Source organism: Apodemus sylvaticus, chromosome 6, assembly GCF_947179515.1.
Source record: "Apodemus sylvaticus chromosome 6, mApoSyl1.1, whole genome shotgun sequence".
NCBI classification, from domain to species: domain Eukaryota; kingdom Metazoa; phylum Chordata; class Mammalia; order Rodentia; family Muridae; genus Apodemus; species Apodemus sylvaticus.
The window spans coordinates 41439231-41450704 of NC_067477.1; the positions used below are offsets into that span (position 1 = coordinate 41439231).

At 45.5% G+C, this 11474-nt stretch overlaps 1 pseudogene; it reads left to right on the forward strand.

Moving 5' to 3' along the window:
* The first annotated feature begins 423 nt into the window (after positions 1-423).
* On the forward strand, positions 424-2160 carry LOC127687899 (serine/threonine-protein kinase PAK 2-like; annotated as a pseudogene).
* Positions 2161-11474: the final 9314 nt, after the last annotated feature.

Below are 11474 nucleotides of genomic sequence, written 5' to 3' on the forward strand. Positions count from 1 at the left end.
AGATGAAATAAGCCTTTTGCTCTTCCCATAAGCACCCTGAGGTGACCTGTGAAGATGGTTTGCTACTCTCTGGTCTCAGAAAACCCTACAAAACCATGCAAACTAAGAATATCCATGCCGGGCGGTGGTGGTGCACGACTTTAATCCCAGCACATAGGAAGCAGAGGCAAGCTGATTTCTGAGTTCGAGGCCAGCCTGGTCCACAGAGTGAGTTCCAGGACAGCCAGGGCTACACAGAGAAACCCTGTCTCGGAACACCCCCCTCCCGCCACCCACCCACCCACCCAAAATGTGGGGAATTGAGTATTCTGCTAGCAGTCTTCAGATGAAGATGTAGAACTCTCGGCTCCTCCCACTCCATGCCTGTCTGGATGCTGCCATATTCTCACCGTGATCATAATGGACTGAACCTCTGAACCTGGCATGCCAGAACAGTGGCCGCAGCTGTTCCAGACCTCCAACATTACCAAACTCAAGCAGAAGAAGACCCCTCAGGCTATGCTAGATGTCTTGAAATTCTACAACTCCAACACTGTGAAACAGAAGTACCCGAGTTTCACTCCTCCTGAGAAAGAGGACATCTCTTCTGGAACACCAGCACTGAACACCAAGGGGTCAAAGATGTCAGCTGTAGTGACAGAGGAAGACGATGGTGATGAAGATACTCCACCTCCTGTCATTACCCCTCAGCCAGATCATACAAAATCAATTTACACACTGTCGTAGTCAGGGTTTCTATTCCTGCACAAACATCATGACCAAGAAGCAAGTTGGGGAGGAAAGGGTTTATTGAACTTCCCTTTGCATGTTGCAGTTCATCACTAAAGGAAGTCAGGACTGGAACTCAAGCAGGTCAGGAAGCAGGAGCTGATGCAGAGGCCATGGAGGGATGTTTCTTACTGGCTTGCTTCCCCTGGCTTGCTCAGCCTGATCTCTTATAGAGCCCAAGAGCACCAGTCCAAAGGTGGTACCACCCACAAGGGGCCCTCCCCCTTGATCAATACTTGAGAAAATGCCCCACAGCTGGATCTCATGGAAGCACTTCCCCAACTGAAACTCCTTTCTCTGTGATAACTCCAGCCTGTGTCAAGTTGACACACAAAACCAGCCAGTACACACACGGTCTGTCCTCGACCTCATTCCTGCTCCAGTTGGTGATTCTAATATTGACAGTGGTGCCAAGTCTTCAGACACATGGAAAATGAAAGCAAAGATAACCGATGAAGAGATTATGGAGAAATTAAAAACTATTATGGGCATAGGGAGCCCTAAGGAAAAATACACAAGATATGAAAAATTGGGCAAGGGGCTTCTGGTGTAGCTTTTACTGAAACTGATGTGGCCCTGGACAAGAGGTTGCTATAGAGCAGATTAATTTACAGAAGCAACCAAAGAAGGAATTGGTCATTAATGAAATTCTGGTGATGAAAGAGTTAAAGAATCCCAACATAGCTAACTTCTTGGACAGCTACCTAGTAGGAGATGAGTTGTTTGTGGTAACAAGTGTCTTGCTTGCTGATATTGTAACAGAAACCTGTGTGGACGAAGTACAGATTGCAGCCATATGCAGAGTGTTTACGGGCGTTGGAGTTTTTACATGCTAGTCAAGTGATCCACAGAGACATCAAAAGTGACAATGTGCTTTTGGGAATGGAAGGCTCAGTTAAACTTACTGATTTTGGCTTCTGTGCCCAGATCACCCCTGAACAGAGCAAACGCAGTGCTATGGTTGGAACCCTGTACCAGATGGCACCAGAGGTGGTTAACAGAAAGCCTATGGTCCCAAGGTTGACATATGGTCTCTGGGCGTCGTGGCCATCAACATGGTCGCAGGAGAGCCTCCGCGCCTCAGTGAAAATCCTTTACGGGCATTATACCTGAGCGCAACAAATGGAACTCCTGAACTTCAGAGTCCAGAAAAACTTTCCTCAATATTTCGGGATTTCTTAAATCAATGTTTGGAAATGGGTGTGGAGAAAGGGGTTGAGCCAAAGAACTGTTCCAGCATCCTTTCCTGAAACTGGCCAAACCGTTATCTGGCTTGTAACAGAAACCTGTGTGCCACTGATCCTGGCAGCTAAGGAAGCAACGAAGAGTGACCCTAACGTTGTCACCGAGGCCTCCTGGTCCCGTCTCCATTTTCTTAAAGAAGTCTCTTAATACATGGACTTGTTCCTCTGAGGGGTGTAAAGAGACAGTCTGCATCGTGTGGCGAAAGACAAGCAAACTACTATTTCCTAAAGATAACCAAGAGAAAATTGCAGTAAGAGAGTTATGGCTTTGAAATGAGCCCCTGCTTTAGGGTCCAAAAGAAATAATGGGCTGCATTCCTAGCCCTCCACTTTCCAGCAGACATTGCTTGGTGTTTGCACACTGTTTTGATGACTCTTAGAGTGCTAGGTGCTGTTCATTGTCTCCTTTGGGGTAGTTCCCATACTTGAAGGTCAGCTTCAAGTTTTTCTGGTCTTATCTCTCCTCCGTCACCTTCCCTTCCTCTAACCTGTTCCTTCTGAGTTTTTCTTATGCCTAAATTCAAGGCAGATGTGATAAAATTATGTAGCTCTTTATTTTGGGAAAGGAGCTTGACATATTTTAACTTTTTATAGAAGTTAGAACCAGCTGTTATACATATAGTATTTCAGTTCAGACCTTAAACTGAAAGGGGGAAAGTGTTATGGCAGCAATGTTGTGATCATAAAAAGAAAAAGAGGTTTAGAGAATATGGTAGGTATATGGTGGTGTGGGAGAAGGGGGTGCCTCAGCAGGCCCATGCCAAGGCATCCCTTCCCCTGAGGGACCAGACACACATCGATATGGTATAGAATAGAGTTTATTCAGGGTAGAGGATGGGAGTTAATGGGGCAGTGGAGGCAGAGAAAGGCAGGGAGACAGAAAGAGTAGAGAAGTGGAGGCCGGCCATGACCACGTGGAGGAGGGGGGAAGGGAGGGGAGCCCAAGAGGGCAGAGAGAGTGAGATAGCTGAGAGGTAGGCGTAAGGGAGTAAGAGAGAGAGAGGAGGGGCTGAGCAGCCCTTTTATAGTGGGCCAGGCCTACCAGTAACTGTGGGGCGGGGCATGCCTGGCTGCTGCCAGGTAATTGTGAGGTGGAGCTTAGACAGAATCCTAACAGAAAGTATGTGATTTTTACCTTTTTTAAAAACACATGTGAAAAGAGCCAGCTTTAGAAATTTCACAGTAGTGAGCTTGACATTTGTTACATGTATAGAAAGAGGACTAATAATCTATATTTAAAACTAAATTGTTGATACAGAGAAAAATCCTACTAGCTGTATGTTCTCACCATTTTGTCTTCTTTTCTGCCTGTTTCTTCTCATATTCTGTTTTAGGAACCAAAGTGATTTGTGCTCGTTCATGCGGGCTTTATGACTTGGGGGCCGTTCCCTTCCCCGTGTTTCCTTGGAAATGAGTGTCTGTATATGTTGTGAGTTCAGGTGTCAGTTTTGAATCAACCCTTATTTGTTTGAATCAAACCCCTCTACCTTCTAGGGCAAGTAATAATCATTGAATTTTCCGAATTTAAAAGTTAAAAGACTTTTTCCATTTAAAAGGAAAAATATTTGGGACTAGCAGAAACCAAGTGAGATTTGAACCTTGGTGAGTTCTAGGCTGGTTGCAATAATGGAATGCCAATATTGCAGAGGTGAAGCTTATGTCAGTAAACTGGAAAGACTCATCTGATCTGCAGTGTCGCCAACCCATTATCAATGCTTTCCTGTTCGTGAGAGATGAAACGGCACAGTACTTAATGGATCATTTGAGGTGTTGGGTCCTTTTGTGTTTATTTTCCCAAATGAGTAGGGTGTTCATTATAAAAAAAAACACAACAACAACAAAAACTGGAGACAGAAAATGGCAGTGTTTTTACTGTTAGGAATACTTTTTATTTTAAAGATTTAATAAAAGGTCTGCGACCTGTTGTATTAAAAAAAAAAAAAAAACTGTGGAGGGCTGCAGAGATGGCTCAGTAGTTAAGAACACTGGTTCTTCTTCCAGAGGTCCTGAGTTCAATTCCCAGTAACCACATGGTGGCTCACGACCATCTGTAATGGGATCTGATGCCCTTTTCTGGAGTGTCTGAAGACAGCTATGGTGTACTCAGATTAAAGAGAGAGAGAGAGAGAGAGAGAGAGAGAGAGAGAGAGAGAGAGAGAGAGAGAGAGAGAGAGAGAAAACACCTGAGAGGGAAAAAAGAAGGGAGGGTGGATTTGAAATGTATAATACTGAGTGAAATCACCCAAACTTAGAAAGAAAAAAATATGTTCTCCCTCCTGAGGGGACCCTAGTTAATAATATATACACATTTACATGTAAACAGCTGTAAGTGTAATATTAGAAAGGATTAAGTTAAGGATTAAGTTCCTTGGTTAAGGAAGGAGACGACACAGGCAGACAAAGGGCACAGGAACCATGAAAGGCAAGGTAAAGCTAATTGTTTGCTTGGTTTCAACTCTGTCATAGTTCTTGATTGTTTGGCTTGGGGTTTGTGTGTGTGTGTGTGTGTGTGTGTGTGTGTGTGTTGAATATGGCCATAAAAGATGCGTAACTGGGACAAGGTGTGGTGTTACCTTAGTGAAACCCTAACTGATACAGAAGGTGAGACGTGCTAAACTATGCTTCCTGGCTTCAGGGTGCATCCCAGCAGTCCAGGAGTTCCCCCCCCCCCCCCAGGCATCCAGAAGCTGAGGCCGGGCAAGGGTTTGAGTGGCTACTTAATCTAGCTATCTGATGTTTCAAAACTCGTGAGTTCATTACAATGAAGTGATTTCTGGAAACTAATTGGACCAGGAGGTCAAAGTAATCCTCAGCAAATTCAAGGCCAACCTGGGATACATAAGACAAAACAAAACAAAACAAAACCTTCTCTTTAATTCTACCTTTTCTTTGGCTAGTTCCATTTCATAACTATAACCTCCGGTGGATTGGTTAATTCTAAGGAAGATAAGACTTTAATATCTAAATGATTAGAACTTATCTGTACATACTAGTTTGATCTGTTGTAGTATCTTGCTGTTGTGCTAGATTCTAGTTTAGGAAAGTAAATTAAAAGTCACATTACAGAAATAGAGACTAATTCGGTATTACTTTAAGTTCCTTCTTTCCTTCCCTCCTCCTCCTCCTTCTTCCTCTCTCTGTCTCTGTCTCTGTCTCTGTCTCTGTCTCTCTCTCTCTCTCTCTTTTGGGAGGGTGGTTTTTGTTTTTTGGTTCTTGAAGACAGGATTTCTCTGTGTAATCTTTGCTGTTCTGGAACTCCCTCTGTAGGCCAGGCTGGCCTCGAACTCAGAGATCCATCCACCTCTGTCTCCCGAGTGCTGGGATTTAAGGTGTATGTCACCACTATCCAATTGGCTGGACAATTTTTATGGGCACCTTCAAACGTTTAATTGTAAAATTTATAGTCAGAAATGGAAACATGGCTCCAACAGGAGTCACTTTGGGAATATTGTCCATTTGTTTTTTAGTGGCAAAATATATAACTTGATTAATTTCTTTAAAATTCATGTGGGATCAGTTCTCTCCGTCCACTGTGGATGCCACGGGAGAGAACTCAGGTTGTCAGGATTGGCAGCAAGCACCTTTCCCCTCTGAGGCACCTTACAGGCCCAAGTTCAGTTAATTTTTTTTAACCCTGGTAAAGTATACTATAGTACACTTTAAGTGTTTGCTGTCAGAACGTGTGGACTAACAATGTGTTCACAAAGTGAGGCATATCAATGGCAGGAATTAGCCAGATAGCCCTGCTTCCCTTTACCCATGGCTGAGCTGAACACACAGGTTCTTTCACTCCATCTAATCACTTAAGAAGCCAAGGCCCTCTCTCATTGCTCGTGCCTCTTGGCACTCTCACCTTTCTGCCCCTCTTGGCCTTCCTCCCCTCCCCCTCTCTCCATGTGGTCATGGCCAGCCTCCACTCCTCCACTTCTCTACTCTCTCTCTCTCTGCCTCTCTCTGTCTCCACTTCCCATTAACTCCCATCCTCTGCCCTGAATAAACTCTATTCTATACTTTAAGAAAAAAAAAAAAAAAAAAAGAAGCCAAGGCTGAGAAACTTGACCCTGTGGAAAGACACAAAGGAGTCCATATTTATGCTCATTAGTTTTTGCCAACCTGACACAAGCCAGGGTTGACTGGGAAGAAGGAACTTCAGTTAAGGCACTGCCTCCTTAACAGCGGCCTGTAGGTGTTAATTGTCTTGGTTAATGACTGATGTGGGAGATGCTACCCTGTGGCAGGTGGTATAAGAAGACAGGCTGAGCAAGCCATGGGGAGCAAGCCAGTTGGCAGCACTCCTCCATGGCCCTGCTTCAGTTCCTGACTCCAGGTTCCAGATTTAAGTTTCTGCCTCAACTTAAAGGGATTCCAAAGGAGCCTGAAAGGCCAAGGCCAAGACACTGACCAGGGGGCCACAATCAATGTGCCGATCAGGAGCTGATACCACAAGGTCAGAACCTGGAGTTGCAGAAATCTCAGGTCTAGGTGACACTGGGCAGGCGGATAGATCTACAGCAGGTCTAGTCAGGGGAGCAGTGGAAATGTTATTTATTTAATAACTGTTTTACCACGCTGCCACGGTACCGAGTATCAGGCATAGGCCTGGGGGATTAACAAAAAACACAAACACGGGTCATTCTGCAAGGAGAATGCCAAAGCTTTACTGAGAGACCACCGGGCGGGAAGGCAGGAATCAAGCTAAGCCATGGGATGTTTTACTCTCAAGAAACCTGTGCAAACAGCTCAGCTGGGGGTGTTGAGCCAAGCTCTCTGGTTCCCAACATTATTTTATCCTTTTTTTTTTTTAATTTAAAGGTTTAGAGATAAGCTGCCTACTCAAATACACTGTAAAAGACAAATTACATTATGAAGTAATAAAACATGCTTGGATTACCTGTAAAACTGAAAACTCCTTTATATACCTTTATGTAGATTAAGCAGGTTTTAAAAGACCATTTTCTCCCCAGTTCCAAGTTTTCAAAGCTGACTCTCACCTTGGCTTCGTGACGATAAAGACCTTAGGTGCTAGGGGGATAACTCAGTCAGTAACGTGGTTGTCATGCCAGCTTAAGGACCTACGTTTGATCCCCAGAACCCACATAAATAGCTGGCTGGCTGTCATGCCAGGCCTGGAGGAGTGGCGACAACAGATGCATGCTGGCCAGCCAGTCTAGCCAGTCCAGCTCCAGATGGAGTAAGTGACTCAAAATGATGATGATGATGATGAGGTGGTAAAGATTTGTTGAAGAAGATATCTAAAGTCAATCTGTGGGCAACACAGACACATAAGCCAAGCAGGCTGGCCTGCAGGCAGACAGATGGACAGGCACACACACACACACACACACACACACACACATACACACACACACCTTGAAAGGCATGTTTTCAAAAATTGATCTTTCATAATACTGCATTATCCTCTAGGAATTGTTATTCCCAACTAGCTGGTCTGTTCCCTGCTAGCACTGTGACCTTGCTTAGTCCCCGACACCCTCTGAACACCTGTTGGTGGATGGCTGGATTGATGGCTGAGCAAACTACAGTGTTTGTGTTTCGACACTCTAGATCAATTATCTTTGCAAAAACAAGCGGCAGGATCCTCTCAGGTCTCACATTCGCTTATCAAGCCTGGTCCCTGTGCACGTGTACAGCGTAGGGTAAGAACTTTTCGTTTCTCATTGGCTTCTCCTCTCCCCACCCCATTCCCACCATTTCTTAATTAGGATGGGTGGATCTAACGCCACATTGAGGACAAGGGCGCCCCCTGGTGGTAGACTCAATTTCCCTAAGCTGCGGGCTGAGGCTGCGGTTCAGAGCCATGCTGGAGAGCCCTTCAAAGACTCTGAAACAAGAGCTGCCTTTCATTATCAGGTCCATTTTACTTGCTCACTGTCCCTGTATATATCTTATTTCTAACCTTCACCAACATTTTTACTTTTTATTTCGTATGCATATTTGCTTGCTTGCATGCTTTTTTTTTTTCCCCGAGACAGGGTTTCTCTGTGTAGCCCTGGCTGTCCTGGAACTCACTCTGTAGACCAGGCTGGCCTCGAACTCAGAAATCCGCCTGCCTCTGCCTCCCAGAGTGCTGGGATTACAGGTGTGCGCCACCACCGCCCAGCTGTTTGCATGCTTTTATGTGTACTGTGTGGGATGGAGCCCGTGGAGGCCAGAAAAGGGCATCAGATCCCCTAGACCTGGAGTTACAAGCGACTGTGAGCCACCACGAAGCTTCTGGAAACCGCACTCAGTGCTTTATAGGCACTCTTAATTACTGAGCCCTGTCTTCAGCCCCACGTTTTTGCTTTAATGTGAAAGCCATCGATCATCCACGATCCCGGGTGATAAAGCATTGAAACGCCGCAGGGCTCAGCAAGCCAATGAGTAAACACACTGAGTGTCACCCGCTCGTGATCACACGGGAGAGCGTCTTGACAGGCTGTTGGCAACACACAGGATTGTGACTTCAAGACTAGTCTGGGGCGGGAGAGAAGGCTCAGCAGTTAAGAGCACTGACTGCTCTTCCAGAGGTCCTGAGTTCAATTCCCAGCAACCACATAGTGGCTCACAACCATCCGTAATGGGATCTGACGCCCTCTTGAGGTATGTCTGAAGACAGCTACAGTGTACTCCAATAAAATAAATACATCTTTAAAAAAAAAAAAAACAGTCTGAGTAACAACGAAACCTGTCTCAAGAGAAAAAGAAGCTGAAGGTGGGCTGGAGAGACGGCTCATCAGATAGGAGCACATGATGTGCTCCTGCACAGGACTTCAGTTGGCCCCCAGAACCCACATCAGGCAGCTCACAATCACCTGTAACCCTGGCTGCTAGGAGACCCATAGCCTCTAACCTTTATGGGTACTGGCTCTCACACACATGCCCATAGTCAAAATCGTTAACAACTGTGCTCTGAAAAAAATGACAGTCTCTACAGTCAAGCAGAGATGTTAAAATTCAGAGCTATATATTAGTAAGATTAAAATGTTAGTGTTGATGGGGCTATATATCTAGGGAAACGTGCATGCATACTGCAGCTTTGTGTGAGGCATGCATGTATATTTGGGAGACAGAGGGCAGCTTCTCGGTACTCCTTCTCAAACGGTAGCCCCTCCTAGGAACTCTATCTTGCCTGTACCACCAAATTCTTCAATGCCCTGGCTGCTCGGGGTCACCAAAATCAAAACCCAAATCACCCTGACTACTGTCCAAGATTTGGGTGTATCCAACACTCACCAGTCTAGGTCCATTCCCTCAGAGAGAGCATTCCTCTTGCTACATCCACCTATGTAGCCCTCTAAAGGAGGGTCACCCCTGCCTCTGGGACTCTAACTTCTTCCCAGCTGCTCTCTCATAGTTCACCCCCATATGTGACCTCCATGGAGTTTCTCCTCATGTCTGCCTCACAACCACAATTCAGTCCCTCAAACAAGCCTTGGCTCATACCTCTGCAGCCTCAGTCTACCTAACAAACCCTACTGAACCCTCCTTCTTCATGCCAATCAGGGCCAGATCCTAGCCCTCCCAACCCAAAAGGCTGAGGTTCTTTTTCTTCTGTGGTATAGCTATTCAAATAACTGGGGCTAGTTACTTGAGACTGGCCTCTTTACCTACAGGTCCCGGCATCTGCTCTTTTCCTTATCCTAACAAAATCTGACTCAGTAGCCTCCTCTTTACACTGGGCAAAGCTTGAGCATAGGAGAAAACCTCAAAGCCTGCCAATTCAGTGACACACTTCCTCCAACAAGGCCACACCTCCTAATAGCGCCACTTCCCATGGGCCAGGCATATTCAAACCACCACATTCCACTCCCTGGCCCCACAGGCTTGTTCAAACACATGAGTCTATGGGGACTATAGCATTTGAATAGGTTTGGCCCCCATAGACTCATGCGTTTGAATGCTTGGCCCACAGGGAGTGGGGCCCTTGTTAGAGTGGGTGTGGCCTTGTTGGAGGAAATGTGTCACTGTGGGGGTAGACTTTGAGGTATTATGCTCGAGTTCCACCCAGCGGGGGAAAAGGCCCTCTTCCTAGATGCCTGGAAAAGGGATTCTCCTGGATGCCTTCAGATCAAGACATAGAACTCTCAGCTCCTCCTCCAGCACCATGTCTGTCTGGAAGCTGCCATGCTTCCTGCCATGATGATAATGAACTGAACCTCTGAACCCATAAGCCAGCCCCAATTAAGTGTTGTTCTTTATAAGAGTTGCCTTGGTCATGGTGTCTGTTCACAGAAATAAAACCCTAACCAAGACAGAGACCATATCTAGCCATAGCATAATGTAAAACATGTTTAGTCCAACTTCAAATGTACATAGTCTATCACAATTTCAACAGTGTCTACAAGTTCAAAGTCTTTTCTGAGGTTCATGCAGTCTCTTAACTGTAATCCCCTATAAAAAAAAAAAAAACAGATCATGTACTTCCAACATCACAGGCCAGGCGGTGGTGGCACACGCCTATAATCCCAGCACTTGGGAGGCAGAGGCAGGTGGATTTCTGAGTTCGAGGCCAGCCTGGTCTACAAAGTGAGTTCCAGGACAGCCAGGGTTACACAGAGAAACCGTGTCTCAACAAAACAAAACAAAACAAAACAAAACAAAACAAAACAAAACAAAACAAAAAAACCCCCAACATCACAGAATATACATTACCACTCCAAAGCATTATCGAGAGGAAATACTAGACAAAAGGAAGACCAAAAATCAGCTAGGCAAACTCCAAACTGCATCTCCGTGTCTAATATCCAACTCCTCTCAGCTTTGTTGACTGCAGCACAGATCTTTCTCTTTCTCCACCCTATTTGTACTTTTCCTTAGTAGGTATTCCATGGCTTTGGCATCTCTAATATCTTGGGGTCTCCAAGGCAACTTCAACCTCACAGCTTCTTGTTCCAATGTCTGAGATCCACACATGATCTTCTGGGCTACTCCAAAGGGCTCTGGCTGACTCCACTCCATCGCTGCTGCTGCTGTTCTTGGTGGTCATCCCATGACACTGGCATCTCCAATACTCTGGGGTCTTCCACTGCAACTAGACTTCACCAAAAAACCTCTCATAGGCTCTCTTCATGGTGACAAGCCTTAACTTCTTTGCATGACTCCTTCAGTCCTGGGACGTCAATTGCACCTGAGGCTGCACCTTCACCAATAGCATTTGTAGGCTTATGTTTTTCCAAAACCTACTTGAATAAGTATACTTAAATGCTTTGACCTCCCTTCTAGCCCACCACCCACCAGAGGTAAGGGAAAGGAAAGGTTAATAGGGCAAAGGAGGATGTGGACCTGTTTAGAAATAGTTTTGGGGGGATGAATCCAGTCTGTGTTGTCAGGATATCAGCAGTTCAGTTCACATGAATCAGCAGCAGAAGCTCAATCCACTCACAAACACCATTCACAAATCAGCAATGGCAGTTCGATCCAGAAGAAACCACAAGGCTCTGCCAATTGGCCCAAGCCCAT